The sequence below is a fragment of the Rhopalosiphum maidis genome, chromosome 2, assembly GCF_003676215.2.
Source record: "Rhopalosiphum maidis isolate BTI-1 chromosome 2, ASM367621v3, whole genome shotgun sequence".
NCBI classification, from domain to species: Eukaryota; Metazoa; Arthropoda; class Insecta; order Hemiptera; family Aphididae; genus Rhopalosiphum; species Rhopalosiphum maidis.
The window spans coordinates 64,117,738-64,132,962 of NC_040878.1; the positions used below are offsets into that span (position 1 = coordinate 64,117,738).

The 15,225-nt window shown below is 24.9% G+C and overlaps 1 protein-coding gene across 1 annotated transcript in view; it reads right to left on the reverse strand.

The window, feature by feature from the left end:
• Nucleotides 1-14,488, reverse strand: part of LOC113551840 (complexin) — a 192,618-nt gene extending 178,130 nt beyond the window's left edge. The window contains exon 1 of the mRNA XM_026954368.1: nt 14,407-14,488. The gene's annotated coding sequence lies outside the window, so the exon portion shown is untranslated. The remainder of the gene's footprint in view (nt 1-14,406) is intronic.
• Nucleotides 14,489-15,225: the final 737 nt, after the last annotated feature.

A 15,225-nucleotide genomic window follows, 5' to 3' on the forward strand; every position in this document is an offset into this window, starting at 1 on the left:
AAACACAAATAATGTTCTTTATGTATTAATATAAAAGGTCAATTCACTCTAAGGTTAAAGCTAACAATGTGATATTCGTTCTGTCGGGTATGCATTATATTACCCGTGGTTCAGAGAGAGAAACAAATATAACACTCATAATGTTGAGCCTTAATCAATAGGTATTATTCACTTTTAATGACAAATACAAATATTTAAAACATCTTCAAAATATATTTAGATTGCTGCAGCTCTGTTTGCAGTTAATTAAATTAATTTTGGTAATATTAAAAAACAATTTTTAAAATTAATATTAAGTATATAATTAAATGATTGTATTTGTTAAAAATATTTTAGAATAAATACTAAATTGGTTTTTGGGATAATAAGCCATCCAGGCATTTTCCCAAATTGAGCTTACGCCTTTCTTCCAAAACAGATATGGACACTATCTAAGATAGGAATTAAATTTGTATCTCTTATCTTTAAAATATGTTAATTATATCTAATATCGAGTATTTTGTATTTATAAATACTTTGTTTACGTGTATCATCTATTTTATTTTTATACAAAGAAACTAAATACGAATTAAAAATTATTTATTAATTTTATTTTTTAACCAAAAAATGATAAAAATGTCTTATTTTTATACTAAAAATTTAATATTTCTTAAAAATTATATGGCGTTATTCTCAAAACAATTTCTCATTTGAAACAAATTCAATTAATATATAATTTATTAATTTATAATAACTATTAATAATTGTAATTTTTAATATTTTGCTTAATAATAATAATATAATATACAATTCTACCATAAAACACTTTAACATAAGAAGTCAATATACTTATCAAATGTATAAAAGAAACTATTTCTGTCAATTTTAAACAATATAACGACTGATAATATAATTTAATTAACTACCTAATAAATAAGATTTTAAAACAACGCATTGTAATAAAACGAATACAATTATTTAAATTTAATTGAATAAATTTTTTTATAAAACTATATACTAAATCACTGTGAAAATATTTATTTAAATATACTTGCCTTCTGTTTATTAATTTCACTTAATTTTAATAAGAACATTATTTTAGTACTATTATCATTTCTGGACACAATCATAGGAAATATTGATATTAAAAATTTTAAAATGTGTTTATACAAACAAAACTCAATTAACACTATTCAAACCCAAAATTGTATGATAAAATTAAGTTTTCATTAACTTATTTATTTTAAGAGTAAAAAATATTTTTCGTTTACTTACACAATTATGCAAAAAAAAGAAAATAAATATTTACGTTATTTTGTAACTGAAATCCGCCAAAACTAAATTTGAAATCATTTAATCAACTAATTTATAGTATTAAACGATTTCAAAGTATTCATAAAAATACCTATCAAGCATTCAATATATATATATATATATATATATATATATATATATATTTACAAAAACAAGCAATAGTAAATAAGAAAAAAAATTAAATTAATTAATTATATACCTATACTGAAAATATATTATTTTTGTTTAACTTTTTTGTTTAGATAATACTGTATTAAAAAAAATACTGATTTACAATAAGTATAGTAATTTGTAATGTTCATCCTATAAAAAAAAAAAAAATCTAACTAAAAAAATCCTATAAAATATTAAAATAAAAAAATACAAATAGAGTTTACACAGTAAAAAAAACTATTTATTAAGAAAAAAATGTTTTCATTTGAATCTTTTAACATTATACTTTACAAGCAATGTATACTTCTATCTTAAGGAACTCACACCCATCAGTTTTACTAGAAAATATTGCATTACGATACAGTTTGTACAACAACAGAAAGTTATTTTGTTTATATTATTGAAATAAATTTAATTTAAACTTCAATTGTATGTACATAGAGGGAAATAGGGTCGTCTGAGATAAAAAAAAATTTATTTTATTCGTAGGAGTATTTTTATTTTTGTATTTGTATTCTATAATATATAATATAATATACAAATAATATAATACACCTATAATCGTCAAAATACACTTCAATGTTTAAAAATATAATATTTATATACGGGTGTCATATTATAAGCAACAACTACTTTAATTATAAGATCTATAATGTTTTATACAACTGTTAACAAAAAGTACTGTTTAAACAAATAAAATAGTTAATTTTCAAAATAGAATACTTATCTATTGGCCCAGTGGCGGTTTATCCCAAAAATGAGCTTGTGTGCAAAACTAAAAAAAGGCCCCCCTCCTACATCTTTGTATTCTAAATGATATAGATATATATACATTTATATTTTATAACAATGATATACTGATATCAGATTGAAAAAATGAGAACCATTTAAAATTGAAAACAACTTTTTTATTTTTTCGTACATAACTGTATTTTTTTTTTTATGGAGCGTTGAGCAATAATGGGCCCCCCGAGCCGAGGGCCTGCGGCATTTGCACTCATTGCACACGTGTATGACACGCCACTGTATTGGCCAACTATTTATGACACATGGAATTTAACCTAGCTATTTTTAGTTGTCATATACTACTATTAGTAACGGAATTACCAACGAATTAATTAAGGTTATTATTTAACACATAATACACGAAAATATAAAATAGACTTACAGACTACCTTTCTATAATAAAAGTTTTAAATATAACATAAATATTAAAATTCAAAATTGTGAAGAAGAAATCACATAATTTAAGAACAAATATATTCCTCTTAATATAAAAATCTAAAAATAATCAAACTGTCAATATGTATCTATTTTTGTATAAGAATTTATTTTATTTGTATTAAGCACATGCTTTTTATTATTATTAATATCTATTACATTATAACTGTATAAGCTATAATAAAATATGCATGATGTGTGTTTAACTATTATTTTACTAAATACTTATATTATTCAGAAAAAATAAAAAAATTCACAAAATTAAGTCATTATAATCTATATAATGTAAAGAATGTTACTAAACATAATAATAGTAATTTGACCAGTAGTGAATCTAGGATTTTTGAGGGGGGAATTTTTCATATTATATTCATAATCATTTTGTAAACATAATATTTAGAATGTGATTTTAGGTCTTAAATACATAATATAACTTTCAAAGGGAAGCCGGGTTCCTCGGGGCGCTCCTTGAATCCGCCACTAATTCTGACTATTAATTTGCAAACCCTAATGTTTAGTTAAAATTATTTCGATATCTATACGTATAGATATAACTATGAACTAACTACATCTTTGTTTTATTCATTCTTTAAAAAGATTTACGTTTGTTCGTGTGTACATATTATTATAATCCCTAACTGACGACGTTCGCGGAACCAACGATACGTTATATTTATATATATTACTAACTTACCTAATCGGTTATCGGTGATTAATATATAAATGTATAAATATTGTTGTGTATTATTCTTCACCTGATATGATAAACGTAGTAACAGACGACAACCAACTCCCAATGAGACACGATTAAACACGTAATGAAACACCACGCTGAAAACACTCAACGCGACGGAGGACGCACTAGGTAGATGTCTGTAGACAACTTATGCGACACGCTCCCTACGGATGGTAATGACGGACTAAAATATAGAATCAGATATATACACGTAGATGCATTGATTATAGAATAAATTATATTATTCTATAACACTATAACCAATGGTAATAACTAATAGATAACCAAAAACAGTAATTGATGCCGCCGCCGCCACTTATTTGCCGTCCTAAGAAATATTGTTACACCTGGAAAATTACCAGCAGAACAATTGCAGAATCCATATTATATTAAATCCTTGCATAAATACCAACTTGAAAATAATTCAACTACCAAAATTATAAATTTTAAACCTAGGTAAGGTATATCAATATGACAATGTGAATAGACTGTAGACGTAGAATGAGCGTAAGTGTTTCATAATATCTCAGATTCTCAGCTGTAATTTAACTAAAATTTGAATTTAAAAATGTTTATAAATATTACATACCAACTGCCAATGTTAATATTTTACGTATTAGATGTGTTAGTAACGTTTAGGACGGGACTTCACGGCTTATAATATTCTTTCTATACACGATATACCTCAATCGCTTTGACAATATGGCGACCCGCGCGTAAAGTATTTTCTATTATCGCTAAAATCACAAAAGGCAACAACAAATAATACGTTCTGAGTATTTTTTTTCATTACCGTATTAATAGATTTCAAGAAAATAGATCAATTTCGCACAATTCAACGAATAATGACTATCTAATGAAATAAAATTTACTTTACTATTTGTTTGAGTGGGAAAATCTAAGGTATTCATAAACCAAAAACGTGAAACAAAAATAAAAATGTTTAAGCAAACATTATAATACAGAAAATATTATCTACTAAAAATTATATTTAAAAATTTTGAACATTTATAATTTACTTACTTCAAATATTTGTTTAGCTCAATAATTTATGTTTATGGTTAAATCTACTTGTAACATAAATCAATTTTAAGGACTTCATATTTTGAACAATTGAAATGGATATTTGCCAAGCAAACATAACAACGAATTCTGTTTTTAAAAACGGAAATATTTGAAACTGAGATATCTATTTATGAACTACTTCATCTAATTAGAAAACACGGATTTTGATTTGAAGCCAAACTTGCTATTTTAACGGTAATTAATTCTTTTTAAGACCACTAAAAACATTTTAAATCAGTTAATACGTCATTCCATTTAATTAGATATGGTATATTTGAAATTTGTATTTACTGTGTGATTTTATACCCTACAATATAAACAGTATATTATATTTAAATATTATATTTTAAGAAAATAAACTACTCATAAATAATAATATCATTAAGTTTCTTAATAAATAATATGTTATATATTTGTGCTACAGTGTCATAATTACGATTTCAATCTGTAAAAATATTTTAAAGGACATCGCTTATCATTTGCGTCAAATTAACCTGTGTTGTACAGTGGTTTTACATGAAATAATAATCAATTAAATATATACTAATATATTTAACTTTAAATACTTATAACCCATAAACTACTCGCCCTAAATTCGATTTGTATATATCAAAATACTCAGAAAATTATTCTGCTTTGGAATATGAAATTAAAACTCTATGTTGTCATTCAAAAAAGTAAAAAACTTAAAAAAATGTTTTTAATAAAAACTGTTTTTTAACAATTTGAAACTATGTAAAAATCAAAATTTGAATATATCCATAGTTTAAGCATAATAATGGGGTGAGCATGCTTAAAAAATCGGCTTGTATATTATATTTAAACATTATAAATTATTATAGTTTTAATATAAACTTAACTAAAACCACCATCTTTTCACGCTCACTTTAATGCACTATTCAAAAAATGTACATGTTAAAATCAGATAAAAAAAACTTTAAAAGCAATAGATATAAAAACAAAAATTTAACGTATCATGAATATATAAAAAAGTTGCATTTAATTATGATTAAGATTGGGTTGTTTTGGAAAAAAAATACGTGTCATTGATTATTTAAAATAAAAATGTCTACTATAATAAGTATAAGCTACTAGCTCCTAGTTGAAAATTAACTCCCCAAATGGGTGTGTTGCGATTACGTATGCACCTTTTTCACTATTACGGTTGCGTACGTTATACCTACCACCTACCCAAATTTAAAGCAACGTTGCCGTTGTTTACAATCGTGAAAATATATAAAATTATTTATTTTATAAAATAATTGCTATCTATGATATTGTTATTAAACGTTTCTGCGATTCACGATTTAAGATATATCTTAAGCCATGTTGTAACTATTATTCTCAGTGCCAAATTTTTCGAGACTGGTTATCGATACCAAAGTTTTAATTTATAATTTATACTTTTATTGTATTATATACACATGTATGTTTGTATATGTTTAATTCATAATAAGTACTATTAATTTTTTTTCAATAATATTATTTAAGTTATTTAAAATTATATTATTATTATTTTTTATTTATTACATAAACCTGATTGAATAATAGGTACGTAATATTAATAGAAACCCAGACTTTTTATTACATATCTTGACAATTCATTTACTATGTAAATTTGAAAATATTACTATTGCTATTAATACTGAATACTAAGAAGTATCTATATGTTGGCAACGTTGCACTCATTTTCGTACGTAATCATAATATTTTTTGGGTAGAGAAATCGTACTCAATCGTGCTACTAAAAAATATAAACGTACGTAATCGTATATCACCATCCCAAATATATTTTTGTTTGCGCCTATGCTCGTAGATTAATTTAGTATAGATATCTAATAAACTATAATAGATAGATAAATGGATTGCTGATTTTTTTAATTACATGTTTAGTACTTCCTGGTTAAAGTAACTACTATTTAGTTTTTAATTTCCATGTAATGCTCATCCGGATTATCGTGACTACCGTCATGGTATTATCAGAATTCGTATATTACATAGTTCGCCGCAATTATTATCTTAAATTGTGTTCTATACTATTCTATGTTCTCGTAGCGTGCTCACGCAGTGAAGGTTGAAGCAATGGTAGTGTCATTATAATCATAAGCGCAATTTGAGGGGGGCTCGGGGGGCTAAGCCCTCTCAAAATCAATCATAGCCCGCAAATTGGTTTTTTATATATCCCTTTCCACCTTTATATATCTCAGGGAGCATACACACAGTAAATATATGCAAATTACAATGGCCCCCCACCCAAATTTAAAACTCAAATTGCGCCTATGATTATTATACAGTTAAATGAACTTCAAATTTTAAAAAAAAAAATAGTCAAAAAATAATATTAGTTTATGTTTATGTTTATTTTACAAGTCAATAATTAGTACCATTATTTAATTTACATTTTTTTACGGTAAAAAATTGTACCGATATAATTTAAATATAAAATTTCCTATAATACGTATAATAATATTTCCGTTCACAGCAACGCGTCGAAGGATCGTTCAAATTTATCAGTACTGGAAACTCTGCGGGCCGCATCAATACTGATACGAGTTTGTTCACATATATTATGATGCTTCTACAAGTACAAAGAGAAATGTTTTTTTCTGCTTTGTACCACAACATAGCAGATTTTGTTAATCTGACCGGAAAAACGAACCGATTGCAGTTAATACTTATTGAAATTGAACTGAAAATAATAAAATAATGTTATTTGTGACAGGCTTGCTGCAGGTTTGAAAAAAAAACAATATAAATAATTTGTAATGCCGTGAAACTTTAGAAATTATGCGTATGCATTGGTACCACTATACGCAATTAAAAATTAAAATTAAATTCCATAAAAAATAATTATTCCAAAGACATCTCTTAAGTCTTGACTCAAACCACATGTACATTATATGTACAACCACGATTCACTGAATTCTATGACAACTGCAATTTAATTTACCACTATGATGCAAAATCTCTGAATATGTTTCTGAGTAACTGGCTAGCTATATTATAAGAAACAGTGAAGCCAGAAATCTCTCAAGTGGGGAGGAGAGGATAAAACAGGCAAAACAAAGCACAAGATAAAACATCAAATTCATACATTTAAATATCTAAATTTACATAGTAAATAGGTAAATAAGCTAAATCAAATTAAGTATGTATTATCAATTATTTTGATCCATCTTGTATTATTTGCATTCTCCAAGCCAGTATTTGTTATGCAATCTTGCGTCATTTCCTCTGCTGTTACATTTTGTCCCTTATTTATATTTATTAAAACCAATCTATTCAGCCTTTCCTGTATTCCTTTCATATATTATATAATATCATACGAATAGGTATTATAATTTATAACGTGACGTACCGATTGGCCGATAAGTCAATTCGCCGACACATATTGTCGAAATGCCGACACCCGATTTGCCGATATCCGACATCTGACACACACATTATATTTAGTTCAAAATGAATAATACTTAAAAATATAATTTTATTGTTTTAAATTGTTTGTATAAATCATGAACATTGTTCAAGTTAACTTTCGACTATATATAAAAATACCTAACCTTATGAGCTTCTATCTTCCAAATAAAAATGGAAGATTCAATAATCTTGTCCAAGTATTTCAAAATACAAATCGTCTTATTTCGTAGCCTAAAATTATAATTTGAAACGTTATTAGAAAAAAAATGTATTATTAAATGTCATTCAACTTTATAAATGGTATACCTTTCTTTTGCAAATGATAATTTTTCTTCTAATTTTCTATATTTAGTTTTCATTTTTTGTGGCGAATCGCAGTTTTTTTGTACTATAAGAGATCAAGCTCGAAATTTGTTTGTTAAATAAAATTATTTTTTGTATTTTGTGAAACTATGATTTTTCGGTGAATCGTAACATTTTCAATTTTTACCAGCGACTGGTTTTTGCGTCGGTGAATCGGGTCCCTCAACAGGACCCTAGCTCATTTTTTAGCTCATTCACATTTCAAGAGATAAAAGGTACACCTGCGCCGAGCTACCATTGTAATATAATATAGAAGCGTTCATTTTTAAGTCTAAAGCCGAGTTTCCATATCATATAGTGTTGTGTAGCTAATTTAATATAATATTCAACTTATAAGTAACATGGTACCGTCATTTTTTTACCTAGGTACGTATTAAATCCTGTTGTATTAATACCAAGCTTAATGTAATATTATGGTTTATAAATATTATGCACAATACATGAGTACCTAATATACAGCTGCAGTTGTAAGCGATTAATAAAACAATAATACACCAATTTCAATGATAAAATTTATAAATCGCACGGTAATAGTTATAGAAGCACACAAGTTGTGTCCCGTAAAAAGGTACATATATACGAATTGTATCCCACAATATCAGGGATGCAACAACTATAATTATTAAATAAATTATTTATTCATTTACAGTAAAACCTCGATAAGTCGAAAACCTTGATAAGTCAAAATAAATGCTATTCCCTTGCGAAAACCTTGATTACTCGAAAAAATAACTATAGATAACTCGAACATTCTTAGTTCCGAATATAGACAGATAATTTAACCTAATCTCGTTTATTGTGTATTTTTCATTCGGTTTATTTTCACTACATTCGGTATTGACAGTTGCGATCGATCAATTACTCGTGTACGATAGTATCGAATGTAAAAATTATTAATTATTTAATCACATTTTTATCATAATTTTGTAGCAATAATTTTAAAATAATAACAATAACAATACACACTGTAATTATATGTATATACTATAACGTTTATAACTATATAATAATTAAAAACTACAATATACGTACGAACATTTCAAAAACTTTTTGAGTCGCAAATTTTCCTAAAACTTTAATAACTCGAAAATCTAAGTCAAAAACCTCGATAAGTAAAAAAAAATATGTATTTCCCTTGAATCTCGACTTAGGATCATGGTTTGGGGTTCTACTGTATTTTATAGTTTATTGTAAATTGAATGTATATACTTATTACTTATAACACTTTACATCTATACATAATCAAGTGTTTTATATGAGCTTGGGAAATCCAGAAAATTGTGAAACTAAATAATATGTATACATATATATAATAAAAAAGTTAACCGATATAGTATAGAGTCTAAACTTTTAATGATTGGGGAAAAATGCATTCAATGTCGTTATTTATAATATTTTGTAATGTATTACACAAAAAAAAATATATTATAGGCCCCCAGGTTTCCTTAAATATAAATAAATACACCCACGAAGAACCCCTAAAAACAAAAAAACAAATTCTGTTACCCTAACCAATTTAATAGTGGAATGTAATTTGTTTATACCTTATTTACGGCATCACGCAACTTTACTAAGTTACCCCGGTAGGTACACTATTATACACACTAATAGAATAATACATAATATAGTATATTGGGCATTATTAGTTATTGTGGTTTCTTATGGTAACGTGGTAGAGGTTATTGTGATTTGTGGTTACCATAATTGTGTTCTTTTTTTAAAATGTATTCCCATTTTGCATCTAAATTCCAACATTAATATTATTTTATTTACATATGTAAACTAGATGTTTTTTCTAACACACGCATTCCCTCCATATACTTTAACTATACAATTATATAATAATTATCCATTTATTAACTTTGATTAAAAATTATATATATATCACACACACTAAAAATCGACGGATGTCGTGTATGTGAAATGTGACTATGTGGATTTATACAATTCATATATGTAAAGGCATTATAATATTATTATCTAAATATAATAAATTCTAAATAACGACAACACAAATGTATAAAATCGTATGAATAAAACTGTCCAACCTACGTACGACGCGTAAGCTATTTGATCGAGAATCTAACGGCAGGATAAACGTGAAAAAATAATACTAACGGACTATCGATAGAAATTACCGCGGATACTCACTCACGAGTACATTGTATGGTATCTGAACTACTGTCGCCCGGGTCGCCGTATTTACGTTACTCGAGAATAAGACAAGTAACACCACGATATTTTCTGTTAGGTAGTCTCAAAGGAAATGTGGACGCTGACCGTTTCTTCCAAGTTACCCATGCAGTCTAATTCCTGGTATAATATTGTTAATAGTATGAATCCATTAAAACTGTTCATCAGAAAACGTATCAAATATTTTATTATTTTTGACTATAACACTATCATCGACTAAGCAGTAATACGAAAATCGAATTAAATATAATATTAAATTAATAGATATCATATACTCAATAAAAATTATAATATTAAAATATTAAAATATGCCGGGACCGAGTCCTAAAGTCTTATTACATCGTGTAATAGCATTAAAATTTAAAATATTACAATAATTCAATGAAATAAAAACAATAGATTTTATAACCGTTTAAAAAGTAATTATACCTATATTACGTTATAATATATAATTAATTGTAACTAAATATTAAACAATGATTTTTACAACATTCTATTCTCTTTATTTTAGATTAATATACTTTTGTAAAAAAAAATGTTTCTTATTTGTTAACGAAAAGTAGTAATTTAACAGGTTTAACGTTAGTTGTTAGCAAGGGCGGATACAGTGGTCCTAAACGGTGGGGGGGGGCAATTCGTTAGTTAACAACTAAAAAAAAGGTCATAATCTATTTAAAAAAAAAACTTTGTTGGAATATATGATACTTTTTTGTGTACGAGGGGGGGGGGCAATTGCCACTATTTCCTCCCCCCTGTATCCGCCCTTGGTAGTTAGTACTTACTAATCTATAGCTTGTATTAAATATATAATATACAATACAATGTAATTTATTAACAATGTATATTTCTTTAAGAAATCGTTTTTTTATATAAAATAAAAAACATACACCCTTAAATCATTAAACTCTTAAGAGCATTAACGATAATATATTTGATTTCCATTACTGAATACTTGTAATTTGTCAATGAACTAATACTTTGTATTTTGTAGTACGGAGTTAGATATCCAATCACAATACCCAATTTTGTGCAAATACGTCTTTAAATAAAAAAGTTTAAATACAATAAATAGTTTACTAAATATGCAAAATATTAAATACCTAATATAAGTTTATTTTAGATTTTAGTTTTTTTTTTAATTAAATTATTTCACTCATTATGTAAATATTTGGCATAATAAATTTCTAAAATTATATATTTCGTGTGCAATATAATCAAAAATTATTAGATGTGTATTATAATTCAACAATAAAACATTATCATGCAAATCATTTAAGCATTTCATTTGTAGTAAAATAGATCTATAATTGTATTAAACTACCTAATTAAAAAAATACGAAAATTATTTTCATAATAATATTATACACCAAACATAATTGTTATTACTTAAAACAATTGTTTAGTCATTTAAAATATGTTTTTAATTTGTATATCCTAACATAATATATTATTAATATAACTTAAATATAAATCAAACATTTTATAACTTGTAATTAAGTATTTTTCTTAATTTAGTGAATAATTCCATTATCAAGAATTTTCCTATATTTTTTTCAAAACCTTAAAAGAAAACTGCTCAATCTTCACATAAAATTAATATGAGTTACATTCAAAATTGTAAACACTGATATTATCAATGAAATAGGATGTAGTGTGTGTCCCGTGAGAATTTACTAATTTAAAGTGGTAGGACAATGGAAACTCCATTATCCCACTATTCTAAATTAGTAAATTCTCACGGGACCATATGTACGTCACTAAAGAATAAATAATACAAACAACGTTAAAGAGCATCCTGTGTTGGACATTAATTTATTGTTTGTATTCGATCTTTTTACTAGGTATTTACTTTTAATAATCAACAAATAAAAACAATTTATCCAAACGTCGATAATTAAGTTATATTTTACAAAAAAATAAAAATTAAAACAATTTACAGCACGAATATTATATATATTTGTTGTTCTTAACTAAATAAATGTATAAATTTATTAATAGGTAAACGAGTTGATGACAATTGCAAGAAAAAAAATAGATCTAAAACCTATTAATTGAGATATTATTTTTTTATTCTATATAATAAAAACTATATTTATTATTAAAATTATATCAGGTATATTATTTATACTTGAACCGTTGGAGAAAATTATCTCTATTAAAAACTAGTTACATTTTAACCTGAACATATATTTATAACTTACTATACGTCTGTAAATTATAATGTAAAATTGTATTATTTATTATAACAACAAAAATTCAAAATAATCAAGATTTTATGAAAAAAAAAAAATTAAGAGATAGCATTTAAAAGACACGGAAATTATCATATTTTAAATGAAACAGTTTTTAACTATTGAAAATTGCAATTAAGATATTAAATGATGGTATAAATAATTATAAATTATATAATAAACATATTTTTACAGTCTGTGATAGAAAACTCTTAAAAGTATTTTTAACGAATAAACATGATAAATGATAATACGTAGATGCCAGATAATATTAATAATTATAATAACAATAAATTAAATTAAATTAATAAAGTGCAGAATTGTCAACAGGATTAATTGATAAATATATATTTTTTGTGTTTTATGAAAATTGTAATTTATAATAACCGGTGATTCATATGATTCAAATTAGTAATAATGTTGGTTCTATTACCTACCATCTACCTACATATTAATATATTATATTATATATAATAGTTCGTAATTTAAATATTTATTTGTATAATTTTCTTTTAAGTATATTACTTGTTATTTGTTATTGGTACACCGTTATTTATAGTTAAGGAAATTACAAAATAAAATTCATCGAATCAGTATAATAATGATTCTTTATCAGTGCAATACAATGCACATAATTTTGCAAGGAAATACAATTTATAAATAACGTTATTAATTTCTCATTTTTAAATAATTTAATAATTTATAAATATAGGTACGAGTGGAACCGATTCAAAATATGGTAAAGCTAAATAAACAAACTAAAAATTATTATAAAAATATTTTAAAATAATACCTTACAATATTATATAATAAGGTAGTTGTTTTTTATAAACTCATAAATATGTTATTACTTCACTATTTCAGTGATTAAGGTATTTTTATATGATAAACAAACTATGATACATTTTATATTTCTATGTACCTACTTACCTACAAATTATAAATGGGCGGGATTTTTTTACAACATTATGTTTTTATAATACTATTTATTATGCAAATAATTTAATTACACAATTATCAATAAATGACCACAATGTCAGAGGCTTATCATTAAAACATAAATGTATACATATGTATGTATATAATATATTATCAAAATATTATTTTATTTCAGATTTTTATAATTAAATTTAAAAAGAAAAACGCACAAACCATTTACTAATTTGATTTTAAATACTACAAACCCTTATTCACATTGGTACGAATAAATATAAGGGGAAATGTGTTTTTAATTTTAGTAATGTTTTTATGTATTTCATGGCTGAAAAATAATTACACTGAAAAATATTTCAAATTTAATTGTGATTTTCTTTATACATTAGACCTGGTACCTACTAACTATAACAGGACTACAGTAACCTAAATATCCTTATAATTTCGTGAATCACATTCAGATACAATATTATCATCACATAATACGTACACTTAATATATTATATTTAATATTTTAAATTATAACATGCATAGTTTAAGACTTAAGGTGGATAAACGATAATGCGTGACTATTACTTGAGCAAATTGTTATTGTTGTACGTAATACTTTTACGATGACACACTTAAATTTGAACACGCAACACAAAAGTAATAGCACAACAGAGATCATAACTATATTCCCACATTTATCTAACTTTAATTTCTGATATAATTTTAATACTTGCTGAAGTTTACTTATCGTAATGTTATATAAGCAGTAATATAAATATTAAATAGTATAAAAGTATAACTTTTACATACCTGATTTTATGTTTAAAGCCTTTTTAAAATCCAAGTGAAAATGCAACACAATATAGAAGTCTAAAAAATAAAATTACGACTATGAAACACTGTGACTTATTTCTGCAACCGATTTAATAACAAGTATTACACAATTTACATCATCGTTCTCCCACTAAAATAACGCGTCTCAGTATCGTCATGAATATATATTTTGCTGCTATGTGAAGGTCAATCAGTTGTCGGACAGTATTGTATTGTAACACTCCTTAATTGAATCTTAAATATACGCATGGTTGCTCTGGTACCACAGTTTTTGAATTGTTTTGAATCATACACGTCATAACACATTTATATTACTATTAAACACAATATAAATTTCAAACTGTTAATTGCTTATTATCTTTTTTTAATTGTATTAAATTAATTTTAAAACAATGCAAATTCGTATAACCATTAACATAATTATAAATCTGTGTATTTTATATACATAATTAATTGTATATTTTTGAAAAAAGTTGTTATTGGTTTAAAAGAACATTTTTATATTTGTAGTTATTTGTTGATAGATGTTTATTTTTTTCAAAAATTTAATTGTTACAAAAGAATTGTATCAGCTGAAAGTCTCCAATTTATAACTTATAATCTAGGTTTTGTACATACATTTTAAATAATTCAATATGTAATTTCTTTAAAATATAATTTATTTTAAAAACCAACATATTATTTATTTATGAATACATATATCTGATATATACTTATAGTTGAATTACCTATCCCTAATTTAAAATAAAAATTCAATTAATCATATTTAATTAAAGGACGCAATACCCATATATG